The sequence below is a fragment of the Coturnix japonica genome, chromosome 7 (genome assembly GCF_054131305.1).
Source record: "Coturnix japonica strain WE chromosome 7, WE-NBRP24, whole genome shotgun sequence".
In the NCBI taxonomy this organism is placed as follows: domain Eukaryota; kingdom Metazoa; phylum Chordata; class Aves; order Galliformes; family Phasianidae; genus Coturnix; species Coturnix japonica.
The window spans coordinates 7759655-7782047 of NC_140669.1; the positions used below are offsets into that span (position 1 = coordinate 7759655).

At 34.3% G+C, this 22393-nt stretch overlaps 1 protein-coding gene across 8 annotated transcripts in view; it reads left to right on the plus strand.

The window, feature by feature from the left end:
• The window catches only part of KCNH7 (potassium voltage-gated channel subfamily H member 7), a 182343-nt gene that overhangs the window by 52884 nt on the left and 107066 nt on the right, over positions 1-22393 (plus strand). The window lies entirely within an intron of this gene.

The window sequence follows — 22393 nt, forward strand, 5'->3', positions numbered from 1 at the left end:
TTCTGTCCTACCTGGCCTCTGAGGGTGGTGATGTATATTGTTATTCCTAGTTTTCTGGTGCACTTACAAAAGAGCCACACATTTAAAGAACTTAAGGTAGGTTACCCTGATTTAAATGTTGGCAAAGCATTCAGACAGTAGGTATGAGAGCACAGCCCACTCATACAATGCTATTATTAGAGGCAGGTGGGAAATAATTTTCCCAAATTGAGAACACTTTTGAAATGAAAAGAAGAAAAACTTTTGTCACAATAAATTGGAAAAAATCTCAAATAAGAATAAATCAGTAGAAACCATTTATCTACTTTCAATCTGCTTCTAATTTATAGATAGAAAAATGTATATTTACTATAATTTATTAAAATTTTGAGATGAAAGTCATTATACAATAACAGATGTAACTCAATATAGAAAACATGTAAACAAGAAACTTTTTAAAGGACAGTTTAGAAAATAAATTTTATCCACACCGATAAAAATTTCATAAAATCACAGAATCATAGAATGGCCTGGGTTGAATAGGACCACAGTGTTCATCTAGTTTCAACCCTCCTGCTATGTTCAGGGTCACCAGCCACCAGATCAGGCTGACCAGAGCCACATCCAACTCAGCCTTGAATGCCTCCAGGGATGGGACATCCACAACCTCCTTGGGCAACCTGTTCCAGTGAATCACCACCCTGTGAGTGAAAAGCTTCCCCCTAATATCTGACTTAAACCTCCCCTGCCCCACTTTAAAATAAGTTTTAAACTTGCTGTGCCACTATCCACATTGATGCAATCAAGTTGGGAAAAATGATTCATAAGACAACTAAAATATACTTGATTACTGACTAGAATGAGCTCTTCTAGATCTCCTTTGCTGCTGGAGTGTTGTTTTCTGACATATTTTGTAAGGAATATTCTTAAATTCTTTTCTTAGAGTCACCATATGCAACTCTCATTCACATCATGTTCAGATTTTTTTTTTCCTTAATGATTAATATTCATGATTACAGAAATCAACAATGAAATGTTATGATCCCAATGTTGAGTATATACAATTTTAGAAATAGACACAGCAAAATACTCCATATTTTGGAGATGAAATGTTTCCTAAATCTTCAGACAAAAAAAGAAAGAAAGTGTATAGTTACATATACTTACGTTTCAATATTTGGGAAATATAATTTGACAGCAGTTAAATAGGAAGTTACAATAAAAAAAATGAGAATTCATTGCCAGGACAGGATGCTCTTGTGGCAGAAAGTGTAAAAAGTTGTTAGGCCTAGTGGTGTTTTTTTTCACTTCCATAATGAACCTTTTCCACATTTCACATCTAGATAGTAACATCACTATAAGTCCAGTAGACCAGGATACCTAAACTCAAATTTCAGTCATCTTAGAATTTAATAGGTGTGTGCTCCAATATTAAATTGATTTTGCTCCCAGCATGTGGTTATGATGTCAAGGACAGAGTTAGAACAAATCGGAATCAAAAGTATAATTATCCTCACAATTTAAAGGCAGGTTTTAACTAAACCAGATAAATGTGCTATCTGTTTTTAAGCACTATTTATCTTTCATGCTGAGAAAATTAAGAAAGAGAGAGCATTATATCAGGGTAAGAAAGGGAAGGTGTGAAAGGTAAGAAAGCTGGTTTTTAAAAATCATTTTCTGAAAAATTTGCCATCAGACATTTGTAAGATGACTAAAGGTCTCAGAACAGCAGACAATATATAACAGAGTAGATATTCAGCATAATTAAAAAACTGACTGCTGTAAACGTACAATAGACAACAAATTAATCTTATAAAGGAAATGCTATCATATGTATACTAACATCTTAAAACATTTTCTAGTCAGCCACGTCTGTGTTTTGGAAATCATAAATCCTCTCTAAGCAATAGAAGATTCTGGTTTTGTGTGCAGTAACTCTAATATACTTCCTCACTATTATTGTGCTAACATCCCGATTTTTATACACTGCAATAATCAATTGTTCCCTACTAGATAGAAACGTGCTATTTCTAACAATTTATTTTTAACAGCATGTTTCATAATAGATCACATTCAATTCCATTTGTGAACTCCCTAAAGCCCAAAATAGCTGTAAATGATGGACAGTTTCTGGGTAAGAAAAATATTTTGTCTGGGCATGTTTGTAACTTGGAAATTTTTAATCCTTAATAAATAAAGTCTATCTGCTGTGAAACTGATAATTAGAGCTCAGACACAACAAGGATGCCTATGAAATACTCAGCTTTGGATTTAGAAGTTCTGCACTTTTTGTTGTTTTCTTTGTTTGCTTTTTGTTTTTTTTTTTGTTTGTTTGTTTTGTTTTGTTGTGATTTTTTTTTCTTTTTTTGTTTTTTAGAAATCATATAAGATTCTTCTTTATATGCATTTTAGAAGCGAGGACCAAAAACATGAGTACCTTTTTTTCAGCTCTTGTCCTCTGGATGAGGATTAAGGGAGAGACTACATAGACCCCATTAAATGGATCTTATAAAAAATTTGGATGGAAGTAGTCATGAAAGCCAGAAGCACAAATCTAGCATGGAATTTTCTGCTAAACAAATATATGGTATTTAAATTGTCCTAAATAGATTTAATAGATACTGCAGTAATCTTAAATTACACTGAATGTATTGTGAGAATAAGCAGAGAATATAATGCTGCTTGAGATTCTTGAAAGTTCAGCAGCAGATGTTATGTTCACTGTATGTGTTTAGTAACATCAAAGAAATGATCCAGTGTACCTTGTGTATTTGTACTCAGTGTCCCCTGGCTTTCTGCAATCATTCTGTATTTCAAAATATTTCATGACACAACGCAAAGGGAGCAATTCACTACAACAAACTCAGTCAGTTTCAAGTATTCATACTCAGGTACATAAATTCAGATTTCCCAAAACACTATTCTGTCTTAGAATTACAATAATTTAATTTAGTGCTAAAAGTAAGCTGAAATGATTTTTACTGATATGTTATAACCTATTCATTAAAGACTGAATCAGAAAAAGAAAAATTAGAGTGTATGTGGAATAAATGAAGCACTAAAAGCTCCTCATAGTCTAAATGTCTGAAGTGTCAAATAAGTATCCAAAGCAATGTGTCCTTCCACTAGAACATATTGAAATGAAGTAAAAAGTGGTTAATTACATGGGCACACTGAAATAAACATATTTACCCAAAATATACGAACCTAGAATTATTGGTAGTAATAGGAAAAGGGATGACTTGAATCTTCTCTTATAATCAAAGAATCCAGTTTCACCCTGTACAGTCATTTTTAAAACTAAATAAAGTGCCTGTCCATTAGCTCCAGGGAGAGTTTTATCTTGTCCTAATCTGTATCACCATAACATGCATAAAACTTTTGAAAGAGGGCTCTAGTGAACTGTGAACAATACAAAACCCAGAAAATGCAAACATACAGGCCTGAATTGAGTCTTTGAAACACTGTCACAAAAACAGGGTTCTTAACTTTTTCTTAAAAAAAAAAAAAAAAAAAAAAAAAAAAAAAAAGATCTGGGACCACAATGGGAAAATGTAGAAATCCTTCAAATATTTCTTAATAAAAAAGAAGGATGCTTTTCATAGATGTGGAACCTACTTTGTCCTTTACATTCACAGCAGCCATAAAAGTGCATCCACATTTTCATTCAAATTCACAAAGCTAAAATTCCTCCTAGAAAAGTCAGATCTACAGATTTCAACGGAAGAGAAACTAGACTTCATATTCCCCCTGACCAACAGACGAGTCCACAACTCTGTGCTTTACACATATGAGATGACAATAAATTGTATGAATAAAACCAAGAAAGATAACAGAGGAGAGTAGGCGTATGTATGCTGTATGTGTTGCAAGAGATTGTCAGCAGACAGAAGCTCAGTATATTCTGAAAAACAGAATATTTCAAGAGGAATCATCAACCTCCCAGGGACAAGGAAGGGCCCTACAGAGGGATATGGGTGGGCTGCATTAATGAGCTAATATGATGAAGTTCAACAACTCCAATTGCAGTGTACTGCGCTTTGGCCACAATAAACACAGGCAACACTACAGGCTTAGGGCAGAGTGGCTGGAAGGCTTGGCTGAAGAAATTGGACCTGGGGGTGTTGTTCAATGCTTAGCTGAACATGAGGCAGCACTGTGTACAGGTGGCCAAAAAGGCCAATGGTATCCTGGCTTTATCAGAAATAGTGTTGCCAGCAGGAGCAGGGAAGTGATCATCCCTCTGTACTCAGCTGTGGTGATGCCACACCTCAAGTAATGTGTTCAGTTTTGGGCTCCTCACTATAAGACATCAAAGCCACTGGAGCATGTCCAAAGAAGGGCCATGAATCTGGTGAGGGGTCTGGAGCACAGACCTTAATGAGGAGTGGTTGAGGGAACTGGGATTGTTCAGTCTGATGAATAGGAGGCTCTTGCCTTCTACGGCTCCCAGAAAGGAGGTTGTGGTAAGGTGGGCATCACCCTCTTCTCCCGCATAACTAGAGGGAATGGTCTCAGGTAGTGTCAGAGGTTGCAGGAAATACTTCTTTGAGAGAGTGGTCAAGAACAGGAATGGGCAATTATAGGAGGTGGTGGAGTCAGCAACCCCGGAAATGTTCAAGAAACATTTAGATGTTGTACTGAGGGATATGGTTTAGAGAGGAAATATTGGTGGAAGGTAGTTAGACTGCATGATCCTGGAAGACTTTACCCATTTTGGTGATTCTAGGAGTCTATAAATTTATATTTATCTGAGCATAATAAAAAAATGACATATCAAGTATATGCATGTAGTTTAAATTTAACATCTGCTGTTTCATAGGTTATATAAATATTCTTTATACTGCAACATTTCTGAATAGAGGACATCCAATAATGCTATTTGATCTGTTTTAGTTTGTAATTGACAACCTTGGTTATAGAAAATTGATTTAATTGAGCTGTTTCTATAAGGATTCCAGGTCTCTATATAACTCCAAGATTGCAGATCTCTAGTGGGTTTTCTGTAGTTTTCTGGTGCTATCCTGTGTGATATGTGTTAACATACCAATATTTTAAGATCTAAAAAAAAAACTTTGTACTGAATTCCCCATTCTGGACCATCTGTTGTCCTCAAATCACATATGCAGTTTACTTATTTTTTTTTCCTCCAGCTCTATATTTGTTTCCACAGACAACTTAGGCACCAAATTCAGAAGCAAATGAAATGATACAATTACCAAAGTGTTTGATTTCAGATGAAATAGTTGTATTATCATATTTGGCCAGCAATGCAAACAGAATCCTCAGACAGAATTGAAATCATGTTTCAATTCCCTTGGCCACTGTACCAAGACCAGTTTCAAATGCAGCGCATCACTTCAATACTATAATGTTTTATGCTGTATAATGCTATTAATACAGATCTAAGAAAAATGTTTTCAAGCACTTTAAAGATAAATTATGAAATCATGCATCAGAATTATATTCCCACAGCAGTGTGTAGGTAAAAAAGCACAATTAGAAGCAGTGTAACTTTTTCTGAAAATACAGAGCAAAGGAAATAGCAAGCACAGCAGTTTCCACTTTCAGTGTCATTATCGTATCAAGTTCTTTGTATTGCAAGAATGCCCTTTCCTAGCAAAGTGAAACATCAAATCGGTCAAACCATGAGAAATCATCAGAAAGAACTACATTCCATTACCCTTCGTGCACTGAATCCACTTGAAGTAGAAGCTGAGAAAAAGGGACAACCTTTCCCATGTAAATATTATGACTAATTTCAAGACCAATTACATAGGTTACTCCAAATGTAATGCCTCATTTTATGTCTATTTTATCAGGTATGAGAGCACAATAACACCGTTTGATAGAGCAAACTATCAGCTACAAAACTCTGTTTTTCAACATACACATTTTTGCAAGCAATGAAGAAGCTGCATTCCATTCTCATAAAAATATATCTGAGATATATTCCATAATATTCTTTTATACACTTTTATCCACTGTTGTCGATAGAGGTAACATACCGTGAGCACTATGTGTGGCACATCATTAGTAAGAATTTAGATTATTAGAAATTATTTGTCCACAAGAGAAGACAAGAACAACGATATACTTGACAGTCATCCCATGTTTTTTTTCTTTTCTACATTAGTCCATTCATGCTGTTAAAGTAAAGTTGCAAAAGCAAGATGTTATAAAGGAGAACTGGAATATAACTTTCCATGAAGCTAAAACTTATTGTATGAATTTAAGAAGAAACTCTTCTTCACAAAGTAAGCAACATTAAGATAAATCAGCAGAGAAAACAGCACTGGTTTGTGTTGTGAACACTTTTGCTTTAATTGTCTTATTTCCATTCAGCCTAAAAAAAATAAAAAATAAAAATAAAAATTTAAGTGAAAATTAAAGTTAATTCAGGGAAACAACTGCTTACATCACAAAAGTATTATTATTGGAAATTGTATTAGGAGAAGGAAATGACAAACTAAGATTATTCTGGATGTTGATAGTAGCAAGATTTCCTCCTCTTTCAATTGAGATGAAATTCAGGAGGAGCTGTAAGTGACATATCACTACTTCTTTATTTTTTCTTATTCCCAAATTCAGGCTGCTGTTTTTTCTATACCTCATAAAACATATTTTTTTTCTAAATTATTAATTGCTTTTAAATTAAAGTGGAGTCTAAAATTTCAAAGCATTACAGCCAGTATTCGAGACTCAACATGTATACTACGCTCTTCTGATTCTGACCTTAGAGATTAATCTTGGAAGTTTAAAAATAAACAAAACCAAACAAAACTTTTCACCCTGGAAGATGAACAAATTTACACTTTTGAGCTGTCCAAAATACAGATTAATTGTGCATTTTTAGCTGATCTTTATCTACAGTGAAAAAAAGGTAGATGAGCTAGATTTGTGATTCTTCTAACCTGCCTAGCAGAAAAAGTCATTGCCTTGTACTGCTACTCCAGGTGAAATTAATATGCAGACTGAGAGCTCATGTTCACATATTTAATGTCCGTTGTTGTTATTTGAAGATTTTTTGGTCATGTTGTGAAAATCTTACTGTGTCACTGAGTGCGGCAGCTGGCTACTTCTTTGTTACATCTCACAGTAGATTATGTTCATGCTGTTCATCATTAAGCAGCTCTATCCATTCATTTTTTCTCCCAGTGTTAGGTGACAAAAGAACATAAGTCTCAAGGTACTGCAGATAGCCCATCATACAGTATCACAGTCTGGTGCGGGTTGCAATGACATAGTTGGTAAGTGACAGGGAGCATATATGTACCTTTCTCATGAATCAGATTTAATAATGGTGTCCCTTTTGGTGCCAATCCAAAGAAAGATTGAGCCAAACCTGCAAAAAAAAATGTTTCCCTGCTTAACCTAACCATTGGCTTTACTGAGCAGGATTTCAAAGATTTGAGATCTAAAAAAATTCCACTTTCCCTTTGGGTAAGAAGTAGCTTTCATAGGTAATCTTTTTTTTAAGAATTCTCCATTTAAAGAGTGCAAAAAATAGTAAAGTTCTATGGGCATACGTAGGAAGTGTTGAAGGGAGAGCCCTCTCCTTCACATATTTACAAACTCCAGGACAAAAACTTGACAACTAGGAACATGTTTTCTAAAGGAAATAGCAATTTGGGAATCTTTCATGTTTTCAGTGTTCAATTTTAGAACCTAAAGACTCACGAAATCCCACGAAGTAATAAGTATTTATGTCATGAAAATCATTCACTGAGATATTCAAAATTTTATGTACCTATATTAATTATGCTATTAATTTATCTGATTACTGGACATTTCTTAGTAAAGATTAGGTGTCTTAGATGCAACTGCTTATTTCTTTTCTTTGCACATCATAGTCATTGTAATGCAGGCATACAGAAATCTACTGATGGCTGAAATACAACAATAATTAGTCAAAAATTCTAAAATTCAGATGACACAGGAAAACCATTGGATGACTGGACTTTTTTTAACATCTGCTTGACTTTAGAAACAGAAAAATTCTCTAGGATTTTTTTTAGGGCTTTCATTTTCCCTGTTTGTTTGTTTTTGTTGTTTTTTGTTTGTTTGTTTTGTTTTGTTTTATACTTTAGAGGTTTAACTGCAATACATAAAATTATGCATATTTTATTTGCTTTTTTATTTCCTTGAACATTCATTTGACATTATTTTCTTGCTCTCATAACCCACTTTTCTTTATCACAGACAACAATTCTGATGCTGGATGATTTACTTTGTTCAGTGGCCTCTCTGTAAGATATGCATAAAATATTCTTTTAATTTGCTCCTTCAATTTTTATTCTAGTAAATTGTCTCTTAGTAGGCTTCAAGATCTTCCGAGCTTTGCAAATAATGTGCCGCTTCAAAGTAGAACTGCAGAATCTGGTCGTTTCTCATTTTCCTAAAGAGCAAAGGAATCACTTTTCCTAATCAAAACAGTCATTTATTTATGAGAAACTTAAGTTGCACATGGAGAGATGATGACAAAGAATTGTAGAATTGAATGTGAGTTAAATTCCAGCTTTATTAATCATTTAAAAACAATAGATCTTTCCCAAACAACCAGCAATTTTCATTGTCAAAACATAACTGTGTTAGGCTTTTTCTTTGTCTCTGTTTGAAATGAGACACAAATCCTAGCGTCTCCTTTTCTGGCTCTTTTGAAAACAACTCTTATTTTTAAAGAGAGAAAATAAGTCATTCACAGTTTCAAAAATGCTAGGAGAAGTAAAAACGAAAGTAGGAACTGAGTACATTGCTTGGTTATAGCAATCACTGAGCTTTGCTCAATGGCCACACTCCTGTTTTCATTTGGCAAATATGATTTAAAGGAGTGGTCTGGATCTGCAGTCAACTTCACTACCAGCTGAAACCAGCTGCATTAAAAGTACCATAAAGACCATCTCCTTTTGATCTTTACTGCATTATTTTCTTTAACAGATAATGTAACAGCCAGTTGGAGCAAGAAGTTCAGAATTCAGTTCTCCTACACAAGAACTATACTGCATACCTACCAGTTTAGACAGTTCAGACAGAAATATTTGATTAATGTTACAACAGAAGGCAGTCCTAAAATGGAAGTCCTACCCATGTTGCTTCCATCTGAAAAGATCCCCACTGCATCTGTTAAACCTTTGCAAATGTAGTTCGTGGTGATTATCTCCATCTACCTCCATAAACATTTTCTTTACAACAGCATAGACAGCTCAAAAGGTCCTGCAGTCATAGGATTTCCAAATACTGTCAATAAGGTCTTTCAACCTTTCAGCCCAGCAAGAAAGAATAAAATAAATAGTCCTAAGAGATGAGAGACTGTAGAATCAGAACTGTTTTAGATCTTCACCCCAAATCAAGATATGCCTTGCCCTAATCAGTGTAGCCAGAGCCACTGGCTTCTACTAGTTTAAGCTCACTGCTTTTTTGAGAGGAATGAATGATCACCAATGAAAAATACATATTGTCATAAGCATATGTTCCATATGTCATAAAAAGAACAGCAAACTGGACATTTCTTTTCCCTTCTAAGGCTATTTCTACAGATTGCCTCAAAACTTCATTCCCAAATAGCAACAGTCTCAGTGGTATTAGTGACCTCTGGTAACAGCCTTTCTATTTTGGGGGGGTATATTGATTTTTCTCTGGCTTCTATGTAGTGATTTGGCATCTTACTGACCTAGAGCCACAAAGTGGGCAGTATCAGTAGCAGCAGGGGACTTTGAAAGATTTTTTTCTAGGACAACAAACTAGAACATGTGCAGGTACAGTCTGCAGCAAAGATCATCCCTGCTACTTTCTTACTTGCTGAGATTTGTTAGCTGGTAAAAATGCTTGATTTGCTTGTCTTCAAGTTTGTGCTGGAGTTCCAAGTGCTCTTTTCTTTGCAAAAATCCAAATGAGTAAATTCTTAGGTTTGCACAGTGCATTAACGTGGTAGTACCTGAAGATCACAGAATCTCCAGGAATTGTCACTCTACAGCATGTTTTCTAATTGCTGAAATGTTTCAGGTAAAGCCTATGGATCTCTTTGATATAGAGACAATTTGTTGGTGGTGGTTTTTTTGTTTGTTTGTTTTGTTGGTTTTTGTTTTTGTTTGTTTGTCTTGAATAAATAAATATTAATCCACATTCCTTTTCCCCACGGAATACAATAACTTTAAAGCAGCGATTGTTTGGAATTCTTGTGAATATTCACTCTCAGAGTGAAATTCTCCACATTCCCATTTAAAACTGTGTAATGTACCAAGCTTGCTAAAGGCTTGTAAAGAATCGTTTGCATAGCATCCTATGGAGGAGACTACAGCCATCTAGCCTGGTATCTCAGGCTGTCTGATTTTAACCCTACTGATCTCTTTTCTTCAGTAATTACAAATTAAACTAATCTAAATCTGAATGGCTCCACTGACTTCAGAATGCCTGCTCTGATACCTCCAGGAGTGAACTCTTCCCTAAGTACTACTCGAAAGTGCTCTTATTATTGTGTTTCAAGAAATCAAGGCTGTTTTGTAGGGTGAGAAAGATTTCTAGGTGTTTATCTTTGCATTGTCGTAAAGAATAGCAGGAGTCATGGGAAAATCACAGCCTTGAGAATACTCCCTTTTATTCTCACAATAACTGAAGACACTGGGGTTCAGTTCAGGAGTATCCTGATCTATTTACTGTTACTAACTACTCAGCTGTGTTAGCCAACTGCATTACAGGTCATGGTTCAGCATAACATTCAAGAAACAGTACTGAAGAAAATAAAATTAAATAATAGAATGACTGGCCTCCATGAGAAAATAACACAGGGCAGAAGCTCTCTTTCAAAGAATGACTGATTACAAGTAAAAAATTTTAGGTACGTATATCCCAGCTGAGGATTTTTTTGTCTATAACCAAACCATACAAAGTTCAGTGCTGAAGCTCTTCTGTACAAACCCAACTACAGAAAGACAGACAGAAAAAAGAAAAATCACGTAGAGATGGAAGAATACACAGAGAAGATCTGAAGGCTTTATTTTAGTATTTTATTTATTTTAGCATTTTCCTTCCAATTAGGTAGTAAAATTACTCCCAATATCAGAGACTGCCTATTTTTAAATCCCCAGTTTCATACACTTTATTCTGTTGCATTTCTCTCAGATGTCTGCCTGAGGGTTTAAGAATTTACTACTCCCTACTAACCATTTTGCTAACCCTTCTTTAAATGTTTAATATATTTTTCTTCGCCTTCAACATCATTCCTGAAAAGCACAGACAAACATCTAACAGAATTTTAGTGAGGCACTTCAGGAAATTCCCAGAGCACAAGAGGGATATAATACCTCTTATTTCCAAATCTGCTCATGCATAACAAGGGTTTATACATACTTCCTCAGAGTATATTCATCTTCAGTAAGGCAAGTAAGGAACAGACTCCAGTGAATTTATTTAATAATTGATAGTGGAAATAGACTCTAATGAAATTTCCATCATCCAGAAACATGAACTCCATATATACTGTCGTTCATCTTTCTGCTAATATCTGACATGGTAGGTTCCGTGAATTCTCTACTTCGATCCAAGCAGCCAATCCATTCTTTCTGTAATAAAACTTTGAAAATCCCAAGGGAACCAGATAAGCCAAGGGTGTTTGCACAGAGGCGGTATACAGCAGCACACAGAAGTAGGTGGTAGGGAAGCACCATAAGAGATGAGCCCAGCTATGGAAGAAAACCAGATTATCTCTATCTATATATATTGCATATGTGCCATGAGTTAAGATGAAAAGGATATTCTTCTAACTGTAAATAATCAAGTGTTTGAAGCAGTAATTGGTGCTGGGGTACCTAAATGAAATACACTTCATGAGATTCACAAATCTTGAATCTCTTTATTGACTACATACAAAATTGGGATATTCCCATTTCTGTGGGTGTAAAAGAGGATAACTAGATTTAACTACAAGAAACAGTATTTAAAATAAAAGAAGTCCTTACTACCAGTATAATAATTTTTCTTCTAAATAAGATATTTCCTATCTCAAAATTACATTCCCATAGCATATTTCTAGAAATAAGTTAATTGAGACGTACAAACGAGAAAAGCAAACCTGTTCTTTCCTAATGAAATACTTGCAGTCTAATCTCAGAAATCAAGTATGTCACCATCTTCCTACATATACAGATTTCCTCATCTATTTCAGTGGGATTAATAGGATGCCTCTATAAGTGCCTCCAGAAACAGATTTTTTTACAGCAGCACCATCAGAAGACTTAGTCTAATGATAACTTTTGTATTGACTTTGTCATACCAAAAGTAATTTTATGTGATTTACAATTGTGCAGCTGTTACTACAGATACCCAATTTATGGTGAATATTTTACTCTCTATGAGCAGGTGTTCAATCCAAGCTTTTAACACCTTCTTAGTCAGAGTGATCAAAGAGCTTGCTTTAATTTTCCATGACAGTCAAGCTCTTCCATGGCTGACTACACAAGGTTGTTATAAAATAATTCTTCACATGTTACCCTTGTTAATATAAACAGGCATATTCTTCCTTTTAGCCAAAAGTATAGCTATATGCGATATGTTTGTAAGCATATCTGGCAGTTAAAATGCCAGAAAAAAATGAATGAGAAGACATGAATCACAAAAATAAAAAAGGAAAATAAAAGTGGATTTGCCTTCCTTATATTCATACATACACACACACACACACACACACAAAACCACATACATACACATATACATATACATTATATACATATATAAAAATGTATATATATTATGTGTGTGTATCTATACATTATATATATACATGTATCTGTATATATTTGTGTGTGTATACATATATATATATATACACACACATACAGAGAGAGAGAGAGAACACACATATAAATATATATAAACTTTGAAGAGAACCATTTAGAAGAGGTCTGATGATAACTCACAGTTCACACTGACATTATCACAATAAAGAAAATTGCTACGCAGGAAACCAGTTTGGGAGCTATTTGGTTGCATTTCATTAGGTCAGGAAAGACATTGCTATTAATAAAACATTAGATCCATACACACATATCTCAGTGTTATCCCAAAAGGTGTGACTCAATCAAGTACTTCAGTGGGCTAATAGAAACTAGATTTAGCAAGCTCAAAACTTAGTATTCAGAAAGGACTGAAAGCCTATTAATAGTTTTATCTACAGAAATTTAGGTTTATCTGGGAGGAAAAGTATGGCTCTCTGTGTAGCAATGAGCCAAATGCTACCAGTAGAACACATGTGAGATTTTGGAAACTTCTCAGGCTTAAAATATGAAAGAGATTCTGAGAATTTAGGGGAATGCTTTTCACCTAACTTCAACACAATTTTACAGTCTAGCACCTTTAAACATGGGTTGGAACATCCTAATTAAAAGATGGGAATTATTCGGGCATAAATGGTTTTTGGTTAATTTACTCACTAAATTCTGGTTTCTATTTGGTTTTGGGTTTGTTTGGGTATTTTTTGCGCTGTTGTTTTGAATAAGAGTAGAAAAACAGGAGAGCTAACTAACATTTGGCATTTTTACTCTGGAAACTGATATGAGAAACAATAACTGCAAAACTTATTTTTGCAATTGTTGCTATGAAAAATTTTAGTGCTCATAGAATTTTTATTTATCTTTAAATAGCAAGCGATTGCAGCATTGTTTCCATCGTATAATCTGATAATCAATCTGACATCATGCTAAAGGTTTTTAGGGCTACAGATATTCTGACATATTTCTAGTCATTGTTTTGTAAAAATATTGCAATATTGTCTTTTAAAATGAACTCATTTTAGTGTAGAAAATAAGTTGATATAAAGATTTGAGATGTAAAATCGAAAAGAGGATTATTTCCATTAACAATTTCAGGTATCAGATAATGCTACAAAATTTCAGATTTAATTACTTGGGGTAAAAACAGCTGGTGGTGATGACAATAGCAATGAATTATGAGAATATCCCACCCACACCTCCTTTTGTTAGAGCTTATTCTGTGTGCATTTTAATACAATGTACAATCAAATATGAAAAAGGGTTTATGATTGTATCATTACTATTCAGAAAATTTATTCTCATGTAAAAAGTTATTGGAAAAGTATGCATACACTACAATATAAGCTAATGAATGATAACATTCATGCCGTGGAAAAGGTGAAAGAGTCAGACTTGAATGGACCATGCAAAACCACTATAATGATAGTAACAGTTATAGTGGTCAAAACACTAAGAACTGACACTAAAAAAAAAAAAAAAAAAAAAAAAGGCTTCTGTAGTATGTTCGTTGGCAATATCATAACAAAGTGGAGTGAAGAAGACAAAACCCTGCAAAACAAATTTCAAAGGAAGGCTCTACAAAATTTAAAGTACCAGGTGGCTGCAAAGAAAGGCAGTACATGGAAAGAAATTAAATTAGAATGCCCTATCTTTCATATAACAGGCTGTTTTTAGTGTCCACTGTTGGTTACTTCCTTAAGTGGGGAGGGGGGGGGGATTGGGGGAGATGGAAAACAGTCTAGTAGTTACTTGTAAATGAGTAGATTTGTCATGTACCTGGCCAGAATGAGTTAAGAATAGTATTCAAAATTAACATGGGATTTTACATTGTACAAAACAGCCAGCTAACAAAACCAGGTTTTCATTATGATTACATGATAATTACAATTTGCAATTGAACACAACAATTTTGTGTAAATATCCTCATAATCTTGAAAAATAAAAATCAGACTAATCTTGGTTCATCTGCTATGTTACTATGGAAACTAGCAAAAAAGTTAACTTGTCTATCTGCAAAGCCGGGAAAAACTAGACACCATATCTTGGTTCTGGGATGACAGATTCTAAACAAAGCAGAACCACTTCAAAACTTCTGAATCTAAAGGGTAGCAAATCAGAGCCTTTTAGGGAGAATTTCATTAGAAAAAAGAACATGACCCATTGCTTAGTGGTATGATGGATCTAGTTCAGTTGTCAGGGTTCTAATTTGGTTTATTATCCTGCTATAAATTTTCAACATAGTTAATTTCATTTTTAATTTTTAGTTAGGAATGCATTTAGAAACCACATAAACAGTTAATTCTTGCAAAGCAACTTGAAAGAAAAAATGAAAAACTGTTTTATGTTTCTCCTATGAAAGATCAACAAAGGGAGGTTTACAGATACGATTTTACTATTAAGCAGTTAAAATCAAATGGATAAAATAATTTTTACAATTATTATTTTAGCCAAATAATAATAAAAATACTTAAAATAGATAAAATAGATAAAAACTGCAAATAATTGAACGTACATGCGTATGTTCTTAGTAAATGACATTCCAATCAAGCATACATTCCGGGAGTTAAACCTCTCCTACAGTTTCAGTCTCAAAATCGATGTAAAACAGTTACAAAAAGGAAGCACTGAGAACATCATTTGGGGGCAGGAATAAGTCCTTTTCAACAAATCAGCATGTTAGCAATAAATTGTGAAGAGAAAAACCTCAAGTACCATAATATCAACACAAAACTTTTCTGACCTAAACTAGCCCATTACTAATAATTTCTCTCTTGGATAACCTGGTATTCAGTGCTGACTGTTTTCCATGGATGTTTTGCTTATGAATTAACAACAGAAGACACCCCTGTTTGGAGACATAATAGCTCCATAAGTAAAGATAAATTAGACATCAGTTTGGCATTGTGATGCTCCATCTGTTCAGATCTGTTCATTTTGCTGAAAGCAAAAAAGCAGTTTTCACCAGCGTAAGTGCTGTAACTTTGAGAAACAAATGGGAAGACCACAGCAGCAAGAAACACCTCTGCAGGACACATGCCCAGACACTGTATTTATAGGCTCTTAAGTTGCTGTAGAAGCAATCTCCCATTGTTTGAACTTATGTCTTTTCTTTTCTATCATCTCTAGACCCTTAATCAAAAATAGCTTTCCTTCAGCATTTCAGCATGACTGGAGAGACTTTTAGATATTGAACATTTTCTCTCTTGTTTGGTCTTCCCCACTGCAGCAAGGGTCTCCCTGCACTATTACAAAAACACTATTAACATTATTTTCCATTATTTAAAGAAACACTGGACAATGAAATTTTTTCTTACTGGTTCCCATGACAACAACGTTTCAATTACCAAACCTAAACATAAGGCTGGAGAAAAAAATGTTTCAGGGGAGTGCTGCACCAGTCACAGGAAGTTAAGCTATTTGTCTCCAAGGATAAATATACTGAAGAGTCCTGTTTAAGTGCTTTAAAAATAAGTTGGCAAAAATGTATTTATATATATATATTACACATACACACACATATATATATCAGGAATGATTAATACAATTACTCTCACAGATGAATCTAGAGAAAAAAGCAAATTATACTTTGCATGGAAAGTAAATACCATTAGACCACCTGATGTAGCTGGGGGGGGGGTAAGGGAGAAACATAATAAAAAGATATGCAGCTTCAGTGCACAAAGTCTTTTAGAGGATGAAACTGTCTTTCCTAGGAGTGGAACAGGAGTGGTGGCCTTGTGATTCTCTTATCCATAAACCCTTCATAGACCTTAAGAAAATTCTTCATGTGTAATAACTTTCTAACGTTGTGAGCATAGCAGATGTCACCCAGACTGCTACATCAAGGCTGAAAGGGGGGTTTATTAAAAAATAAACACTTATGTTTGAAATTAAATAGTTTGATTTAAGCCAATGATTTTAACAGATCTGTATCTTGAATGATTCAAACATAAAATGCTGATCATCTAGCTAAACAAGCTTTGTCTTCATCTAGAGGATTTGATGATAATAGATAGATCAAAGGGAATCTGAAGTTGAATTTCCCCTAAACACAGTTCTGTTTATGAAAACATACTAAATCTTGAAAAGTTTCTCAAGTGAATGTAAACACATTTTTTCCCCTCAATACTATTATTTTCTAATTGGTGATTAGCACTCTAATTCCCAGAGATGAAACTGTCAATAAAAATATTTAACATCTTGGGACTTGGTACTTCAGAATTGGAAGTAAATAGATATCATTGATTTTAATGCTTGGCCTGGATTTTTCACAGTCATCCAAATTTCTACTGAAATACATGGAACATGCAGCACATGTTTTTTAATAGGAAAAAAATCCCTGCAGAACACATTAAGGAAAATCTTGGGCCCCATCTGCAAAACTGAACATAAGCAATGGGATAAATTATTGGGTGTGACTGCCTGCATAGGAAAAAGCTACTCGTGATGATGCAGGTGATCCTTCCAAACCTGTTTTAAATGTATTCATACTTAATTGTCTTAATTACATAAAAATTTCTTAATTTAATTAGAAATATGAAACAATTGTTAATTACCTTCATGACTGTGTATATTTTCTTTGTTCATATAAAACAAAGATGCTTTATACGATTGCTTTAATTTTCACTTTGTTTGAAGAAAAAAAAAATGGACACTTCTTTACTTATCTTTGAAGGTAGTACACTCAGACTTCAATTTAAATTCAGCAGGTGCCAATGGTAGCATTAAAAGAGAACTCTTGGCTAGATACTAAGTTATATTAGCCTGTTGAATACAACATTATCGTGTCAAATTTTATTGTCATTTTATATCTAACATATATTCTGACATTTTTATCTCCAGATGTTACACTATGGACAAGTTAGGTATAAGGGATTATCACTTAGGTAAAAAAAGATCCAAAGGAAGAAGCTCTCTGTTTCCAAAGCCAGTACATGCATGTGTGTACCTATGACAGTTGCCTATGCTTAATCTTCCACATAAAACTACATTTGTGTTCACAGTATACTTAATATAATGTGAATACATCACTCATTTACAAAAAAATAAGTGAAGGGATGTGATAAATTGTCCCATTTATTATCCCATCACTTCTGCAGATTCTGACCCAGAAGCCCATGGTGTTTATTTAAAAGTCTAAATCACTGTTCATTCAAGTAAGTATTGTAAGAAAAAGAAAGAAAATATTGCAGAGAACTACAATAGAGAACAACACAAATGCAAAAGACCATCCTACATTAAAATACAGCCAGAGAACATCAGATTTGAAGCCTGAATATTGATTATTCTTACTCAATCACATTAAGCTAACAGAGATGAGCCACTATGATTGAAAAATACACCCAATTCTGACTACCAGCACAAGAATACAGACTAGTCCACCGTGAGCATTAATTTTGAGTACCTATTTAGTAACAGCTAATAAATCACAGAGGCAGGAAAGAGGGATGATAGGTTTGTTTTCCTGAAGGACAAAACCTGATTTGGGGAAATAGTGTTGAATAAAAATGAACTAAGAAATCATGGCACTCGTTGCTGTAATTGCTGCTGATTTAGTAAATCTTTCATATTCCAGAATAAAAATTTAAATAATTTGCACCATTTTCTATTGGAGCAACAAGACCAAAATGGGTTTGCATTCAATTTATCACAAAGTGTATATGGAAACAGGATTTGTCAAAACATTTTGAAATGTATGATGATGTCTTTGATGAATGTCAAAAAGATACCGAACTATGACAAATAATGTTAAAGAACATAGGCTGTTTGACATGCTATTACGTTGAATAGACATCCAAATGTGTATCTCTATTAAGCTCATTCTCTGCATGATTGTGACAACCAAATATAATGTAAAGAGCAGTTATGAAAACAAGTTTTTAAAGTAACTAATAGCCAAGACTTGTTAATAGAAAAACACAATGCTGGGATTTGAAAGTATCTTCTATTTTTATTTATTTATTTATTTTGGGGCACAAAGCTTCCCAATTTAAGTTTAAAATGAACAACAATTGTATTTTATAGAGTTAATTTTGAAACTAATAACATCATCTCTGTCATTTATTTATCATTACACTACTCATTGTCCTGTCCTTTTAGAGTAACGAGAAACAGTATCAGAATGCCTTGTCGTTTACATTTACTCTTTGAACACAATTACAAATACAGTTCTAAATCTATTTTGAAAGTGGGCACTTGGCACGTTTGACTACTTTTTGTCATCCTCCTTTCTGGTAGAAATGTCACAACACTGTAATAGTGCCTTTTTTCAACCATCAAGGTAGGAAAAAGCTGGACGTTCTGAAATTTTACATTAAGTTTACTTTAAGTTAACTACTCTTGCAGTAGATATGCTGGGCTAGACTTAATTGCGATCTGATGCTGGACTACTCTTAAATACTATTTTCTTAATATTCTCTATTTCTCCACCTCTCTTAGTACATATCCTGGTATAATATCACATCATGAATTTGTAGAGTTAGATCTGGTGGTGAGGCACTACAACAGAGTGCCTAGATATGTGGTTCATGCCCTGCCCCTGTAGAATTTCAAGAAGAGGTTGGATGAAGCACTGAGTAGCCTGATTTCTCTGTGTCTGTCCCTATTCACTGCAGGGGAGTCAGACTAGATGACCTTTAAAGGACCCTTCCAACTCCAAGGATTCTATGATGCTATCCTCAGTTATGTAGCGTCTTTGTCATTTCCTAAGTAGCAGTCAAACCAAACTAGCATTGAAGCAACAGAACTCTTTAAAACTTCATCTAGTAGAAGATAGTGTTGGGTAGCATAGGGAAGCAAATATCCATCCCATATAAGTTTAAAGCAAAACACACAAATAGACCATTACAAGGGCAAATGGAACAGAAAGAATTCACCAAGGGAGGTATATATTTTATCTTTTGATAAATGGTTGATTATCCACTCTATATATAAGGATCTCCATATACTAATCAGGTATGTATTCTGTTACAGATATGAACAACTAAATCCAGACCAACTATGTTTTCAGGTCTACAGTGAAATCCTGACCATTCTAAAATATTCATGATGCACATTTGCTCCACTACATTTTTGGTGTCAGCAGTGACTTGTAGTTCATTTTGAATCACTTTGTTGAAGCAGGATTTCCTTAAAAACAGACACAAGACTTTCTTCTTAATTAAAATACTTCTACTTTTCATTTCATTAATTTCACATTCCATTTCATTTCAGATCATCAGTGAAAACTAAAAGTCATCTACAGCATCCCTGAGTTTTCAGTTCATATCTACTTCATCCATTTTTCAAAGACTGCCAGTACAGACAGCATTTGTTCATTTGTTAAAGGGTCTTTTTTAATTCTGCCACTTTAGGGGGAAAAAAAGAAAGAAAAAGAAAACCTGAACATGCAATCCAAGAAAAGTGGGGGGGGGGGGGGGGGGGGGATGCAAGTGCAAGAGAACTGCAAAGAGAAATATATATAGTTACTTGAATGGAGCCAGCATTTCATATTTTTCATTTTGCATACTCATTTTTGAATCTTGTTGACTAAACATTTAGAAAGCATATGTGGTTCTCTATTGATGTGTTATCAAGATATGAATGGGAATGTGGCACATAATAAAAACAGATTTTAAACTCCAGACAAGCTAGCCACTGTTTTTTCTTAATGAATAAACCTTGTTGTACCTAAGACAAATATTTCATCAGACATTCAGGCCAATTTTGAATAAAGTGAATCAGAGTTATGAATAACTCAGGCAGAATTATTTACTCAAGCTTGTCAACAGAATTACTGGGAGCCTGTAATTGAAATGTCTCCCGCTAAGTCTTTGGTATGATCTCTAAGAACACTGAAAAGGTTTTAATGTAAATTTAATTTTAAAACTAAGACACTTTAGAGACAGGATGTTACTGAAAATCCAACTAAAGGTGTCACACACCTCTACTGGCAGAGATCTTGAGGAAATATAAATATTTTTCATTAAGAGGTGCAAAAGATCTAGCCTTGCAAAGTGTTTCCTTTAGGCCTCTATTTACATAACACTTTCATATTCATTAGCGTTTATCTCTAATAAAATTTTTGAGGTGATCAGACAATTATTACTTTGAAAACAAGTCTTCATTTAGTAAGTTCATGAAAATGTTCAATCAGCAGTAAACATTTTCATTCCAATTTGCACTAGACTTTGGCCGTAGCTGTTATATGATTCTCCTTTAAGGTATAATTGGAACTGTACTGAAGTTCTCTGAAACCATTTGAGAACAAATGTAAATTATTAATGGAGCTGCCAAAGAAAACACACAGCAGCTTGGCCACAGAGGCAAATCCTCATTCTTTGAAGACAGTCTGAGTCCCATGAGTGATACGTTTTTAATGAAAATGCAAAATTCTCTTGTGTACAAAGTTAGGAAAGTGTAGCATCATCCCATCTTATTTACAAGTAATTATTTTTATTTGTTTGTTTTTAAAAATTATAAACTATGGATGCAGAGCCAGAGCAAAACACAAAAAATCAATATTTGCCCATTGTAGCTCAGGACTACCTTGTGCTTCCACATTTCACTAACTCCAGTCAAAATTCTGCTTTCTACCTAGCCATAGTGGAAAGAGTAAAAATAACACGTAGGTCATTTTACTCAAATAATTTTGCAATACTTTTAAACCAAGTATATTCTGTACTTGCTCACTGTCAGAAACGTTAAGGATGGACAGGAAATTATAACTGTAATGAAACTACTGCTAAGACAATGAGTATTGAAAATGTGTATTCTTACTCTATCACAAAGCTTTGTTTGCAGTTTATCTAAAGTTTTAAATAGTTATGGAGTTACAACACATTTACAGCATAAATAGTTATGGAGTTACAACACATTTACAGCAAACAAACTTAGAACATAGGTCAAGCCAGCCCTGGAGGCAAGTATATGCATTCATAGTCATATCATAGTATCATAGTCTCGTGCGGGTTGGAAGGGACCTTAGACATCATCGAGTCCAACCCCTGGGATTCGAGCCTCCTGTGTAGCAGAGCAGCACTTCTACCACTTGCGCCACAGGGGCATTTGAACCCGGGCCCCGGTGTTGCAAAGCAGCATTCCTACCACTGCACCACCGGGGCACACACTTTTAAGGTGTACAAAATGTACACATTCCTTTTAAGGTGTACAAAAACTAAGAAAGTAAACATGTTTTGAGCCTTTTGGATGATGAACAATTCTTGCATTTCTTAATTGCAGCAAGTAGCTGAGGGAAACTGGTATTTTAATTTATTTTTTTCCTCAGGTGCCTCCAATAAGAATACGTATTTCATTTTTCAAAAGAGTAACAGCAGAAAATGAACCAGACACAAGTTGCAAATGCTTCAGTTGTAGAATTGTGCAGAAAAGTATACACCCAAGCAGGAATATACCACTTTAAGAGAACAAAGAAAATAGGCCTATTTACCTAACACATTTTTTCCCTAAATCCAAAAAAGAAGAATGATTGCTTAAGAATAATATTTACCACATCCTGTTATGACTGAAACCTTTTACTTCAGAGTAAGAGAGACCAAGAAACTGGAGTTCATAAAAGAAGATCTGTCTGCTAAAGAACTATAAATCGGTCTGATTATTGAAGAGTAAAAGGCCAGGCTTTGAACTACCTTCTGGCTTTTCTCCCAAAACTA